This window comes from Chiloscyllium plagiosum, unplaced genomic scaffold (genome assembly GCF_037043375.1).
Source record: "Chiloscyllium plagiosum isolate Xiang-an unplaced genomic scaffold, Cpla_swu_hap1 HiC_scaffold_15, whole genome shotgun sequence".
NCBI classification, from domain to species: Eukaryota; Metazoa; Chordata; class Chondrichthyes; order Orectolobiformes; family Hemiscylliidae; genus Chiloscyllium; species Chiloscyllium plagiosum.
The window spans coordinates 25,894,937-25,911,558 of record NW_028270153.1 but is presented as its reverse complement, the minus strand read 5'-3'; the positions used below and the strand labels follow the sequence as shown (position 1 = coordinate 25,911,558).

The window sequence follows — 16,622 nt, the reverse complement described above, 5'->3', positions numbered from 1 at the left end:
CCTAATCAGCTTTCCAGGACATTTTCTGGCTATTCGTTTTGAACGTTGCCTCCTTCAGAACCTTGTATTGACAGATATCTGAGAGCTTTTTTGGCACCATTGCCTGACAGTGAACAATGCTACCTGGTTCCCTTTGTTGTTTTGATGCCCTTTTGAACTATGTGGGTCAGGCTTGTAGCAAGAATTATTTCTGTATCAATCCATTAATTTGTTTAGATGTTTTTTTTTGTACACATCGTTCTAACTAAAATCATGAAAGTGATTATTCTAGTTGAATCATTATCTCTCCAGCAAACAAGGTACTGACTCATCAATCCCTAATTACAGATTGCCGTTCAAATTTATGCGCCACAGATATCAATTGTCTTTTCAAAAATGCAGCACATGCTAATAACATCGACAGTTCACTGCTTCATACAGATTAGTGGGGAGTGCGGAAATGGGTCTGTGACGGACAGCATATTGAAACACGAATCTTTTGAAATACTGCTTACACATCTCCGGGACATTTTGTTTTTTAAAAGAAGTATCAATTCCAAAAGTGAGCACATCAGTAACTTTTCTCTCCTTACTCGGCTGTTACGTCAGAAGACGGTTCGTGAAGAAAGAATGGGATACTGTGTGCGAAATGTAAATCCCTGTAAGGGTGTGATCCATGCCTGGTGTTAACAACAGCCCGCTTTTCCTTCCTCCCCGCCCCCCTGTGTGTTTGCTCGTACTCTCAAGAGGTTCCAATTGTCGCAGCATCACTGGCAGGCTAAAGCAGGCTGTGGTGCTTGGAAGAAGGTGCTTCATAATTTCCAGCATCATGGAGCTAACAGTTACTATAATAAAATGATTCAAAAGATTTAGAATAGGAAACAGCGCCTGTTGATCAACGAGCTCTCAAGGATTAAATGAGCAGAAATCTGGGCCTCATCAGTGAACCATCTTTTCAGAGGAGGTGAGTGCTTATCTTTAATGTAACTAAATGGTTTAAAGATCCAATCTTCGCCTTTTCGTTAAAATACCGAAGCATTTTCCAACTTTATTGAGTCAAGTAATAATTTGCCATGCAGTTATTTTTCTTGTTTTTTTTTAAATAAAATGATTTCTCACAGACCCAGGATAAGCAGCACCGGAACAAAGCCTGAGCCTTAAAGTATTTTGCCTGGCTATTTGTTGACAGTTATTTATCATCAAATCTCAATTCTGTTTTTAAGGAGAGCCTTTGCTGATGAATAGGAATTGTGGAATTAGACATTTCATAAAATGCGTTTTTCTTCGAGATGAAAGCAGACTGACGCAAGAAGTAAATATTGCCAGTCTTGACATTTATATTCAGTAGCCTAATAAATTATACCATAACTCTGTCGGAATTGCGTCGATTTAAATTGCAGCAGTTCAACACATACGCTTGTCATTTATAATAGTTATTTATCGTTTCATTCTCCCAAAATCGTAACTATTCTCCTCTGTGCGATGGGAGACATCCTCAAAAAAGGTCTTCTGATAAACATGTTGTAGCTGGGTCGTTTGGTTCCTGTTCCGCGTTTTCCACTCCGCCCGACAAACCAATCACAGATTCGTATTAGTTTCTTCAGTGAAAAGGTTTTAACATCCATTTGTGTGTCTGCGTTTGACAGGTTTGTGATTTGTTATATTTTACGCATTCGGCTAAAGATTGGAATGAAACAAAATGTCATTTTACAAAATCTAAGTTTTTTTTTCACAATAAATACATTTTGAAGTATTGGCAGTTAAGGTTCTGAGGCAAAGTCTATCACAGTAATTTGTTCAGTTGATAAATAGCAGAGGTAATATTCGCTCCTGATTGTTTTTCGATTCAGATATTGAAGTCCCGATGAAACAGGTAAACATTAGGTATACACAATTTAGTAGTGCGATCATTTTTCTGATAATTAAGCAATTTTTCAGCAGTTGTCATAACATTTCAAAGTTGATGCCTATTCTAATCTGTTGGGAAAAATCATAAGTGTCACAATAAGGGATACCTGATGTGATTCTGGTGCAAACTACAACAAGCAGAATAATCCTCATTAAATAATTTAGCCAAACATTTAACCACCAACTATAAATATAAGCGGGGCTTTTTTTTTTGGAATCAAAAGGACATAATCACAACTTGTTCGTCATCTGGACCATTAGAATATTGTTATTATCAATATCGCCGACTCTCAAAGCCAAATCTATTCCGCTGCCTTCGCACTCAGATGAGAGCGGTTCGTATTTCAAATTCACCTCGTATTTTCTACGCACCGCTTTGTAATGTGTCTATATGTGCATATTAAAGGATGAAATAATTCACATTTGATCGTTCGGCGGCACCGCATCGAACCTGCAGTGACATGAAGGTTGTGTCTTGTGCCGTTCCCGACGCATTTATTCCACCTCGTGCAAAGTAGGCGGCAAAACATCTTCTGAGAAGTAGTTTTAATGATCAGATCTCCAGAGATAGTTTTGTGTGCTCACCCTGCATAAGCAGGGTTACCATTTGAATTTATGGTGTGCCCTGTACAATTTTCATCTCTATAATTAGCCACACATAACAGGCTCCATACTTGGAAACGGGAGTGTTGTTAACCCGCCTGTAACACGATCCTTGCCGTGTGTCTCACATTTACTAGGCTCAAATGCAATTTCCCCCTCAGTTTATCTACTTCCTTAAACCATGGTTCGGGCATTGACTTATTCCACGTGTTCGATTAGCACACAGATTACTAAAGACAAATCTTATGTCCAAAAACAAAATCTAACCATTGATTTAAAACGTGTGTGTGTTCGTTCAAAGCTGTCCTTTTCAAAGCCTGATGTTGTCCCGGGGCAATGGGAAGTGCCGCGTGTTGCCGACAGAAAATGCAGCCTTGCACTGTGCTGTCATTCTGCTGCCACTGTGCTGCAGCTTTCAGCCTGCACTCCACTTGAATGAACCATCATCACCTGAATTTTAATGTGCTCGAGTTTGCAGCAGGGGGGAAAAAAAAACACAGTTGCTGCCATCCGTAAATACTCTCCCGAATCTTTCGCTCTCGGCTGTGGCGGTTTTCACAGCTCTCTGTCTTTCTGGGGAGGTTGGTGAATGAGCAAATCCGCTGCACACCGCCAACCAACTGAGGAAAGGATGTGAGAAAATACTTCAGCTCCGCGGGGCGTCTGGACGAACATCAACCCCGATTATAACCCGGAAATTGCTACTAAATTTAGCAAAAATAAATCAAGTTAGACATGAACATCAATAAAAAGTTGGTGTCAAAAACACTCAAACAGTATGCAGTTCTGTCATATTTGAACAGATTGTACCGTTCTACAGATGCTTGCAATCATAACATTAGATTTGTTTGTTGGACAAAACCTTTTCCGACTTTGATTGTTGATGTAGTTGGTGTATTAAGACCCAGCTACGTGAGTTGTTTACTTGTTTCGATGGACATTCATTTTAATGGGTTCCGGTTGGCAAGCTCTGCTGTGAATCAACACACAATGCTCCATGCCCTTATCTTTAAACACAATCACGCAACCTAATACAACACTCACTGGATTTTCATGCTGATTGCATGCCCACAGTCTTGCTCTCGAAAGCTCAGCTCTGACTTTCCCTCCTCGACAGATTCATATGCCTCTATTCCAGCAATTATAAAGTGCAGAAATAAACAGGACAAATGTAGAGTTACGAATAGTCAATACGCTTGTAATATTTATTTATTTTGAGATGTTTGTTTATTTCATTATTTTGTATCATTATAGAAGCATCCTGGACAGGAACTTTGAAATTAAATGCGGAAACAGCGTTTGCTAAGTTGATATCTAAAAAGGTAGTAAACACGAACTATGAATTGGCCCTCGATCATACCTGATCCATTTACCACATTTCTGCCCTCACCCCTTCTCTTCCCTTCCACAACAACAATAGGACCCCTTGTCATCACTTTCCAACCCACCAGCTGCTCCGTCCAAAGGATCACAAGCTGCCATTTCTGCCACCTCCAGCAGGATGGCACCACCAGACATATTCCCCTCCCTTCCCTTGTCAGCATTCAGCAGGGACTGTTCCCCCTGGGATACCCTGGTCCATTGTTCCTTGACTCCAAGCATCTCCCTACATCCTCATGATATGTTCCTATGCAATCACAAAAAGTGACATTTACCCATTCACCTCTTATCTCCTCATTACTTCCAGGTAAAGCAGTAATCTAACTAAAGTTCACTCAATCTGGCTAGGTGATTGTCTTTGTTGAACCCATAACACTCTCCCTAAAAATGACTCTAAGCTTCCAGTTGCCTGCCATTTCAATACACCATCGTGTCCCCTGACCAACATTTCTGTCTCAGACCTGCTGCAGTGCAGCAAAGCTCAGTGCAAGCTTAAGGAATAACAACTCACCTTCCACCCAGGTACTGAACAACCTTCAAGACTCAACATTGCAATTAACAATTTCAGAGCTTTAACACCCCTCTCCATGTACGTTACCCCATACTGTTTTATGGGTTCCTCCCAGCACAGCTAACCTATTTTCAATGTTCACAATTAGCTTTATCACCTATTCAGCATTTAATATCATCAACAGTTCTCTTTTTCCCCTCTTTTCTGGATGCCAAGTTCATGTATTCATCACATTCCCTTCCCTAGCTCCCCTACTACCAACCTCACACTCTCATCATTAACCTTAATACCACAATGTCTCAGCTGCTTTCAGTTCTGATGAAGTGTCACTGGACTCGAAACGGTAACTATTTATCTCTCCACAGATACTGTGAAACCTGTTGGCTATCTCTGGTGCTTACTGTCTTTGTTCTAAATTGTCCATATTTTCCCTGCACACAGAGGAAGGTTTGACTTGGACCCACTTAAGTTACCATGAAGCTGGCTGACAGTCTCCCAGAATACTGGAATTGTGGCTGTTTACTGCCAGAGAATGATTCCAAGTTGTCAGTCACTCAGAGACAAAGGGACAGCACATCCTACAAGTGCAGTAAATAATCTGAGATAAATTGACAATTACTATTTACAAGACTAATAATTATTTAGTTTACAGGTAAACAAACCAAACCCACACCGGAAATCTTCAAGTCCATTTGGAAAACAATATGTTGGTATAGGTTAATAGAATAAAATATATTAATAGATCATCTTTCCTCTTTTACTGAATGAATAGAAACCATCAAACATAAAGCAATTTTAATTAGGTTATGTACCAAGAGCAGAACTGGGTACATCTTTTACTGATGGGTGCACTGCTTCAATCCTTTCTTCAGTGTGAACTATTTAACCTACCATTATTTCCTATTGATCAGCCAGCCTTCTCTGTATGGTGCAACACTTCCTCGTATATGAGAAATTTTCTAATAAGCATCTGTGCTGTACATTAGCCACAGGCCTTCTGAAATTCAAAATACACATCATCCGCATTCTCTTTATTTACAGTTTGATCAGAAATATTAACTTAATGATGTCTTAACTTGAAACAATTGACAGTATTTAAATATTTACTAATTTTGCCTTAAGTATGGATGCCAAGAGTTTGTCCAAAATTGTCATTTGAGTAACACCCTTGGTTACTCAGGTTCATTTTTTTAAATACAAGTGTTCTTGGACTACTCACCATTCCTACAGTACAAATTCCATAATTTGGTGGCACGGTCAGTGGTTAGCACTGCTGCCTCACAGCACCAGGGACCTGGGTTCAATTCCCACCTTAGGCAACTGTCTGTGTGGAGTTTGCACATTCTCCCTGTGTCTGCGTGGGTCTCCTCCGGGTGCTCCGGTTTCCTCCCACATTCGAAAGATGTGCAGATCAGGTGAATTGGCCATGTTAAATTACCTGTAGTATTAGGTGCATTAGTCAGGGGTAAATGTAGGGGAATGGGTCTGGGTGTGTTGCTCTTCGGAGGGCTGGTGTGGCCTTGTTGGGCCAAACGGTCTTTTTCCACACTGTAGGGAATCTAATCTAAAGAAACCAGAGTAATTATCTCTGACTTTTCTGAACAGATGTAACTGCATCCTGTGACAGCCCAGCGGTCTGCGTGTTCTTGAGTTTTATTTTTTTCCTTCTGTTTATACTGTTAGCTCGCATGAAGTTTCCCATCCACTTTGAGGTAATCATGATTTGGAGATGCCGATGTTGGACTGGGGTGTCCAAAGTTAAAAAATCATACAACACCAGGTTATAGTCCAACAGGTTTATTTGGAAGCACTAGCTTTTGCGACAACCACCTGATGAAGGAGTAGCGCTCCGAAAGCTAATGCTTCCAAATAAACCTGTTGTACTATAACCTGGTGTTGTGTGATTTTCAACTTTGGGGTAACTTCATTCTCACTTCCATCCTAATTTACAAAAATGGAAGCAGGATATCTAGTTAATCTCACCAATGATCATGCAGCCTTCACAACTGGACATCGTCCTTCCTTCCTGAACAGCCTTGCCTCCTTTAAAGTATTTTTCTATTTTCATCATGCTTATGGGCTGTTAGGAGAAAGTGAGGACTACAGATTGTGGCAGTCAGAGTTGAGAGTGTGGGCTGGAAAAGCACAGCAGGTCAGGCAGCATCTTGAGGAGCAGGAGAATCGACGATGTGGGCATAAACCTTTTATTGGGAAGAGCTGTTAGGTCAATTAGTTGACGAGCTGTTTTACAATGCAGACTGATGCCAATAGTGTGGGTTCAATTTCTGCACCAGCTGGGGTTACCATGAAGGATTGTCCTTCTCAGCGTCTTCCCCTTGCCTCAGGCATGGTGATGCACAGCTTAAATCACCACTGATCGTCTCTTTCCAATGAGAGCAGCAGCACTTTGGTGACTCCTTGTTTTACATGCTCGTAAAACCTTCTACTTTTTCAGGTTTTATTATCTGTGACTCTTTTTTTTAATCTTTCTTTCAGCTCTTCTAATCTTCCCTTTCACCTTTTCATTTCCCATATTCCTCATGATTATCTTTAGAATTGTTCGGTTTTCACAAATTTGAATTTGAACTTTAATCTATTTGTCCACAGGACATTTTAGTTTAGTCTACCCATATTTTTGCTCATAGATTTATTTTTAATTTCTGTTCTTATTCATATTTGAAGATTTTCTAATGCTGATCTGAAGATTAGTGTTTGGAACTTTTTTGCCCAATCAATACGATCCAGAATCCCTTTCATCTGGCTGCACTTTGAAGCTAATTATATTGTGGTCACCATTTAGCAACTACGTTCCAACTCTCATATTAGTTATTTGTCCCACAAAAGTTCTCTGAACTAAGTCGAATGTTTCTTTTGACAAGAAATATACTGATCAAGCAAGTTGGATCCTTTCCAGATTGTGTTTCTACTTCAACCACATGTATTAATTTTATTCCAGTCTACCATGGCATAACTAAAACCAGTCAGGATTACTTTCTTGGAATGTTTTGAAATACCCCCTTGAGCTGTGTGCAAATCTTCTTCAATGTCTTATTATCAGTGTTTCTTAGCTTTGCATACAAACAAGAATTGTGCCATATCTGTTCCTAATTCTCAAATGTAAACTTAAAAATTTGGTCTTAAAAGTACCCTTTGGATATCCTTATGGTCTAGCACTGTGATAGAACTCATACTTGATATTGTCACTCAGTCTCTTTTGCGACACATGGTATAACAAAGAACATTGTTCCCAGTTCTGTTCAACTGTTAGCCATATCTCCATCATGTTCACCACAGTTAGTAATGTTGTTTAAGATACTTTGCACATTCAGAAACATGCCACTCAACTGGATTCCATTTTTCTGGTTTATTAAATATTTCATTTGGTGAATTACTTTATATGGATGCAATAGTGCTTTACTTTCTTCCTATCTCATTGTCTTTTCTCTGTCTTTCTTTGCTGAGTATTTTTCACATGAGCCTTCTGCTTCTGTTATGAGAGCATTATTAACTGTTCTCATTCCTGAAACTCAAATGTAAACTTTCTCACTTTTCCTATCTTTAAACAATTATTATTATTAATATTGATTTGATGTGAATCTTATTAGAGCCACATTTACACTTTCCTGATTTTCCATGACAGAAAGTATTTTCATAATTGACGATGTAATGTTAAACCAGAATATAGAGCTAACATATTAATACCTTTCTTTAAACTCCCACAGAAATGAATGTTTGAATATATTATAATGTAGTTATCAAATGTAAATGCTCAGCACAGATCTGAACCAATTTCATGGAAGAAAAGAAGATCGAATCCTCCTTAGTTGGTACCACAAGGATGAAATGACAAGCTGTGTCATCCTCTAATCTGAACCAGGAAGGTTGACAGGAGCTTACTTTCCCTCTGTCCATAAGAAAACTGTGGGCAACACTGTGCAAGGTCTAGGCCATTGAAGATTAATGCCAATCACTTCCAGGATTGTGCTTTTGTTAAATATGTTTGATGCACATCAAAGAGGAAATGTTTTTTTCAGCGATAGGAATGTACAAGCATGGATTTTCAGTTCAGGAAGTTCCTTTCAAATGAGAGAGTGGATACAGCTTGGGTCAATTCCAGTTAAAATTTAGAGGAGAGTTGTACAAATGTTTTGCTTAGAGTGATGGTGATGGGTGGATTGGGATTGGTAGAGAGGTGATGGCTACCTGTTGACATAGGTATAGGATGGTAAAAACAATGACTGCAGATGCTGGAAACCAGATTCTGGATTAGTGGTGCTGGAAGAGCACAGCAATTCAAGCAGCATCCGAGGACAGGCAAAATCGACGTTTCGGGCAAAAGCCCTTCATCAGGAAGGGCTTTTGCCCGAAACGTCGATTTTGCCTGTCCTCGGATGCTGCCTGAATAGGTATAGGATGGAACAGGAGATTTACAGTTTGTTTTCTTTTACTTGGCATTTGGGGAAAAGAGAATTATTTTATCCCTGCTCACTTCACAATAAAGGTACTTGGGATTTGTCAGTTTATGAGAAATTGAGGACTGCAGATGCTGGAGAGTCAGATTCAAAAAGTGTGGTGCTGAAAAAGCACAGCAGGTCAGGAAGCATCCGAGGAGCAGGAGAGTCGACGTTTCGGGCATAAGCCCTACATCAATCTATGGCTAGTTGTAGGATGGACGGAGGCAGGCTGGTGCTGGGCTGATCAATGTGCATGAGGGAATATTTCCAGATTACTGATGTGAATGATTCCATGATGCAGTACCAATGCAGCATTCATCCTTTTCCTTTGAGAATTCTATCAATTGCTGAGGAGACAGTTACCCTTGGCTGAAAAATAGAGCAATATTATACTCTGTGTGCCAACACATTTACAGCATAATCTACAGGAACAGTACCTTTGCAAACTTGAGAATGTGTTCCATGCCATTGATATTAATATCCTGAAAGCAGTTAAGTCATAATTGTTCTACTGTGGTGCTCAGATGCTATTCAAGTGCTGGTTATTTTATTTGACATAATTGTGATAATAGGCATGTCATGTATTGTTTGCCTTCCTAAAATGGTTGGCCATGTTCATCATGGTGTAGGCTTATGGCTGCCTTTTATAAAGGGAAATAGTTCCCCCCTCCATTTCCCACAATTAATCCACCCAACCTGCACACCTTTGGATTGTGAGAGGAAACTGGAACACCTGGCAGAAAGCCCTACAGACACAGGGAGAACGGGTAAACTTCACGTAGGTAGTCGCACAAGGCTGGATTTGAACCTGGATCCATACAACTGTGAGGCAACGTGTTAACCACTGAGCCACCATGCCCCAGCTTGCATTTAATTCCATCTAGCACTGTTCTACCTATTCACCTAATCTATCACTATCTCTTTTAATCCCTGAAGGTCAGTTCCTTTAGTGAAGTATATTCTTGACCAATAATGTCAGGCAATTTAGAGCAGACATTAAAGGCCAAATTTAATTTTATAAAACACTTCAGTTTTTTTTTACATGCAAGTACAAAGCTGAGGCAAAATCTAGAACACATCTTTATCACAAGCAAATATGTTTATTTGGGAATTGTGTGCATCAATAGTTAACTTATAATTTTACCCCTCCTGATGCTAAGATATCGTTCGACAAATGTATCATATAATTCAATTGGTCAATAGTCCTGTATAGTCAGAAGAGTTAACCTTGAATGTCAGAGGATTCTTCACAGCTGAGTTAATCTTGGCTTTACTTGATACCAACACAACTGAGGTCCTTGATCGGAAATAACATTCCTCATTGCTTTCAATGGCCTCATGCCCAGGCCAAGAGCATTGAAACCAATTCTATAAGGCCAAGGCTATTCCACCACTATCACTTCCCCTCTATATCCCCTAATACAGTCTAGAAATCAAATTGGAAAACTTCTGAACTACATGGCTTCCAGCTGCAATAGCATTGCTGTATTGTCTGGCCAATCAGCTGTGTAGACAGAATCTGGATTAGTGGTGCTGGAAGAGCACAGCAGTTCAGGCAGCATCCAAGGAGCTTCGAAATAGACGTTTCGGGCAAACGCCCTTCATCAGGCTTTTGCCCGAAATGTCGATTTCGAAGCTCCTTGGATGCTGCCTGAACTGCTGTGCTCTTCCAGCACCACTTATCCAGAATCTGGTTTCCAGCATCTGCAGTCATTGTTTTTACCTGTGTAGACAGAATATTAAGTGTGTGCTTATTCAATTCTATTTATGACTCCCGTTTGAATGACTTTTTCATATTTCTATTTATTGCTTATGTTTAAATTATTTCATTAATTAATTGAGTTATTGAAATGTATCATCAATTTAAACAGGAAAATTATGTTGTTCTTTCAGTTAAATATGCACATACTAATATGAAATACCTCACAATAATGTATTGCAACCTTGAAACCCTGTCAGAAAGAATGGATCATTGGTAAGCCATGAGCCACCCTTCAGTAAAAGCACCTTGCAATCTCCGTTGAAGTAATTTCAGTGGAAAAACCCATTAAATAGTCTCCTTGACCAGTAAATCCAATTGGTGATTTGAGGCAGATGTCTGTGGCATGCATGTGGTGAATAAATTTGATTGCAATGGGAGCGCTCTTAGCCTTTTACTGAGGTCCCAAACATTCTAAAAGCCAGTCTTCAACTAAAATGATTCATGCTATATAAATCAAGAAGACACCGAATACTTCAAAGACTATGGACCCTGATAACATTCTGGCAATAATATTGAAGGCTTGTCCTGCAGAATTAACCTTATCTAAGCTGTTCCAATATAGCTACAACAACAGCATCCACCCAACAATGTGGACAGGTGCCCCTGTGTGTTCTGTGCACAAAAATTAGGATGACTTCAGAATGCTTACTGCAATATTAACAGGCTATTCTCTATCAAAGTGATGAAAATGTCATTGACAGTGCTGTCATGCAGCATTTGCCGAGAAATAACCTGTCACTGATACTTGGGATATTCACCTGCTGACCTCATTACAACACAATTTAAAGCATAAATAAAACAGCCGAACTCCAGAAATAAAGTGAGAGTGATTGGCGGCATTCAACCAAGCATGGTGACAGTCAAAGTGGGAGTCAACGAAAATCAAGAAGAAAGCTCTGCGTTGTCCTTCCTTTTGTTCTAGGTATATGTCTGTGAGTGTTGGAAGTCAATCATCTCATATCTAGAGCCATCACTGCAGAGTTCCTCAATCGTGTCCTCAACCCAACCACCGTCAACTGCTCCATATTATTATGGACTGCCCTCATCATAAGAGCATAAAATGAAGTCAGAAGTGGGGATGTTCATTGATAACTGACTGTCTGATGTTCAGCACCATTGTAACACTTTGGATACTGAAGCAGTCAGTGACCATACGTATCAAGATCTGCACAACATCCAGTGTCGGACTGATGATTGGTAATAACATTCATGCCAGGCAATGATCATCACCATCAAAAGTGAATCTCTTGACATTCAATGGCATTTCCATTAAGTAAGACTAACAATCAAGAAGCTTGACACCATCTAGGAGAAAGTAGCCTGCTTGTCACCCCACCCACCACCTTCAACGTTCAATACCTTCAAAACTAATATACAATGACAGAAGTGTGTGCCATCTACAAGCTGCACTGCAATAATTCACCAATGCTTTTGCAACAACACCTTCCAAACTCACAATGTCTACCAACTTGGGTAAAAAGAGCAGCACATAAATGGGAATGCTACCATTTACAAGTACTTCTCCAGCTAAGCACATCCTGATTCAGAACTTTATTATCATTCCCTCACCGCTGCTGGGTAAAAATTCAGGACTGTCTTCCTAACGCCACTGAGGTCTCCCTATACCCTAACCACTGCAGTAGTTCAAGAAAACAGCTCACCAGCATCATCTTCTCCAGGTGGAATTGGAGATGGGCAACAAATTCTGGTCTATCCAGCAATGTCGACATTCCATGAACAAATGTAAAACTACGTCTCTGTCAGCAAGGAAGTGGGAAGATCAACCAGGAAAAATTTTCTTAAAGTCAAAACACTCCTAATCTGTTCAGAAATCTTAGAACACAATAATATGGGCTTACAGTTCAACATAGAAACTGATGTAAACCTTTGATTATTTCTCTGAATTCTAAGGAAAATAGCCAAGATGTTGCCCACAGTACAACAGTTCAGATTGTGGCTAAGTAATTCTGAGTGGAGAGTGTGGTGCTGGAAAAACACAGGTCTGGCAGCATCCGAGGAGCAGGAGAATCGATGCTGCCTGATCTGCTGTGCTTATTCCAGCACCACACTATTGTCTCTGTTCAACCCAGCATCTGCAGTCCTCACTTTCTCCTAGCTAATTAGTTATGATTCAACTACTGATTATGGACAGGCGAAGTGCTAAGCAACAGCAGTCACACAGTTGAGGATAGAAATAAGCACCACGAAAAAAGGCAGATTTAGGTTTCATTGAAGAGGTTGAAGTCTATACATCCGAATATCACAAAATGTGTGGAGTTTAATTTTTCCAAGGTTTGAGTTATCAGCAAGATTTGAAATTTTCCCCTGCACAACAAGGTCCAGATAATTAATATATATGAGAAAAAAACAAATTTCCTCATACCAACTACAGAGAATTGCTCTGTAAACCTTCTTCCAGCCCAAAAATATCCATTGACCATTATCCTCTGATGGGTGCATGATCAAGAAGGTTGACCAAAGCAGCAAGAATTGAAATCTTTGTTAAATCTAGAAGAAGCTTGAGGGGAAGATGTTCATAAGGAGTTTAAAGACTTGATGGGGAGATGACAGTAATGCGATTTCGGGAGGATGTGTAATGATGTCAGTCTCACACGCATATGGAGAGAGGATAGGAAGGGAGCACCTCAACCTTCAATGAAACTGTGGAGCTTTGGACCAAATGCATGGAGTTTCACCAGGCATAACTGGAGGAAACATTTGGAGCTGAGGCCCATCAGATGAGTTCATTGCAGGGACACATAAGGATGAGGAAGATTTTTTTAAATTTCAGGTTTTAATGTATCCCCTTGTCACAGGGCTGTTCAGCTAAACCTCTGTTGCTTTACAAACCTGGATTTTATTGCTCACCAGTACTTTTCTGGACTTTGCATTAAATTGCTAGAAAAAGATGATAGTCTCCACAAACATTGGTATTGATAACTGACTTTCCAAGTGATTTGGGAACTTCAAATGTACTCTGCAAGGTCCTTTGTTTGTATCTTACTTCCATGCTACTTTGACCAACCTCCTCAGGATGCAGGGGACAATTCCAAAGCGTCAAATGACACAAAACTTGGAAAAATTGAAAACCATGAGGAGGACAGTGATTTTCCATGTTCTGTGATTTTTGTCTGGATACGCTTCAACCTCTTCAATGAAATCTAAATCTGTCTTTCTTTGTGGCAATTACTTTCATCCTCAATTATTTGTCTGCTGTTGTTTGGCACTTCCCTCGTACATAATCAGTTGTTGAGTCATACCTCGTTAGCCACAATCTGAATTGTTGCAAGATCTTAGCTATTTCTTTAGTATTTGGAAGAATTTTCAAAGGTTTATTATCAGTTTCTATATTGAATTGTAAGCCCATTACATCATATTCTAAGATTTCTGAAGAGATCAGCAGTAGTTTGGTTTTTTGCACACTGTTTTTCATTCCATTTCCTGTGGACAAAAGATTGCCTCTCAATACCAGGTGCTGTAGCCTGAATGGAAAGATATGATGTGTGATAAAACTGATTTGGCTTTTGCATTAAAAAAGACAGAACTTTGTTTATAAAATAGAATGTTAGCAGATGCACAAATTGGAAAACCTGGATTAGCAAGATTTCTGGATGAGTTCAAACTGAACAACTCTTATGTTGTGTGAGAATTAGCACAGCAATTATTCTTCTCAACATATATAAACATTACATCTACAAATGTGAGTATAGACAGAAAAAATAACAATTTTAGGATATTTAAAGTTGTAGTAATTTATGTGAAAGTTGTTAGCCAGAAAGCAGCTGTAAATATCAACAAATCTAATTGCATGTCCAATATTAATTTCCTGTGCATTCTGTATGTTCATTATTCTTCATGTCAGATTATAAAAATGTATTTATTCATTTTTAGTTGTTGCTAAATAATCAAAATTAGGGAATCTTTTACTAATAAATAACTTTGGGCAAGAATGATATATCAGTAAATAGAGTCAAAATAATGTTCCAATCATTTATCATGATAAATAAGCATAAAGCATTATAGAGAAAATTAGCTTACAAAAGTACAGTTATAATAATGTTGACCAACTAAACATTTGTTGACATGACCAGTTAAATTATTCACTTGTCACTATTTCTAACGTAGCTTTCAAAACATTGAAGACACTGCATTCAGAGAAGACTAGGACTTCTTAAAGCAAATATTGAGTAGGATATGAGCCAAATCTTCCTGAAAATAAATGCATGTTAACAGCACATGCGTTACTAATGTTCAAAATGGCCAAAACGTTAAAGGAATGAAGAGATATGCGTGCATCTCAAATTTGCAGACATTGATATTTGATTTGCTACACAGAAACATCATCTTGTGCTTATCAGAGGAGCAAATACTGGATTCTGTACTAAAAACAAGAAATGCTAGAGGTCAGGGGGTCAGACAGCATCAGAGCTCTGATGAAGAGTCATCTGGACTTGAAACATTAGCTTGCTCTCTCTCCATGGATACTGTCTGACCCACTGTGATCTCAAGCATTTGTTGCTTTTGCTTGCTCTTATTAGACCTGATTTTTCAGAATTTGTGTATTTATCATATTAATTGCCTCAGAACATATATACACACAAACATATGAGTTAGGAAGAGTTTCTCAAACCTGATTGTCATTCAATAAGATAATATATTTCTCTGTAACCCATGATAACTGTTCTCACCTAGCTTATCAAAATCTATCTCCCTCTGCCTTAAAAATATTCAAAGATCCTGTTTCTACTGCTTTCAAGGAAAAGAGTTCCAAAGACTTAAGGTGTTCTCTGAGAAAGAAGAACTGTCATCTGACATAATTGGGTGACTCCCTATTTTAAACAATGACCACATTTCAAAATATTTTCTAATCAACCTGCTCAGAGCTACTATTGTACACCTCTGGAACAGCTAGGATGAAACCTAAACCTTCTGGCTCAAAGGCAGGGACACTACCACTGCAACACAAGAGTCCAGTAAAGGCCCGTCATTTTAGATTTACCCTAAGATGAAAAATTCTCTCTACACCTACCCTCTCAAAGACCCCTCAGGATTTTCATTGAGTCGATCAAATCTTATGATATTGTTCATAATTTAAGAGTCTTTTTAAGGATATATTAATTGATAGGGCAATGCCAAACAGATTGATTGGCCCAGAAGAATTTAAGCTTTCGAGTTGCCTTCTTGGATATGCTTAATTGGTAAAACATTAAAAAAAAATGTGGAATTTTGGATTTTTATAAAATGAACTTTTTTAGTTGCTGTTAATCAACTACAAAGTAAAATCATGTTTCTGAAACTGAGCTGATACAAATTCATCATCCTTCTCCATGTGAAATTCAATTTGTGCTTTCTTTTTTCATTAATCCCTTGTTTGAGACCATTAAGTAAGATATTCATTTAACTTTTATACCCCATTAAATGTACTGAAATCAATTTTAATAAATTGTTCTTACTCTGGAGTGTAAATATAAATAGCATAATAAACAAGGAATCATTTTTAATAATTGTGTCTTTAATTTATCTGATTCAGGAGAGATTTTCTAGAGGAGAAGATGGTATAAATCTGAACAGTGTCCACTGAGAAAAATTACCCTTCTTATTGGACAATAGCAAAAGATGATCTCTCAGCTATATTAAATCAGTGTTCTCATCATCCGAATCATTAAATGGACCCTTCTGTCCTACCAGATTCTTAGTAGTTTAAATTAGTTGCTTGTTTAAAACTATTCAGATTTCAAATGCTATCTCTAAATGCTCATTGTTGAATTAGCCTACTTCTTTCCACTAAATTGGGAATATTTCCATTGGGAGGATCAAGTACAGAAGAATTGAATTTATGTAGCGCAGGTAACCTGTGCACCTAGGAGATAAAGAGAGTTTAGCGCAAACTTGCCAATTGAGCCTTTTATTATGAAAATATTCTTTCAGCACATTTTTATTTCTTATGTATTTAACTAATTTTTTATTCATTTTTATTAATTACTTGTTTGGATTTATTAACTTCAAAGTATTTTGTTAATGTATT

General features: G+C 38.6%; 1 protein-coding gene across 2 annotated transcripts in view; it reads left to right on the top strand.

Moving 5' to 3' along the window:
• Positions 1 to 774: 774 nt before the first annotated feature.
• Positions 775 to 16,622, top strand: part of LOC122560192 (disks large-associated protein 4-like) — a 590,484-nt gene continuing 574,636 nt past the window's right edge. For both annotated transcript variants that reach the window (XM_043710587.2, XM_043710586.2), the window contains exon 1: positions 775 to 943. The gene's annotated coding sequence lies outside the window, so the exon portion shown is untranslated. The remainder of the gene's footprint in view (positions 944 to 16,622) is intronic.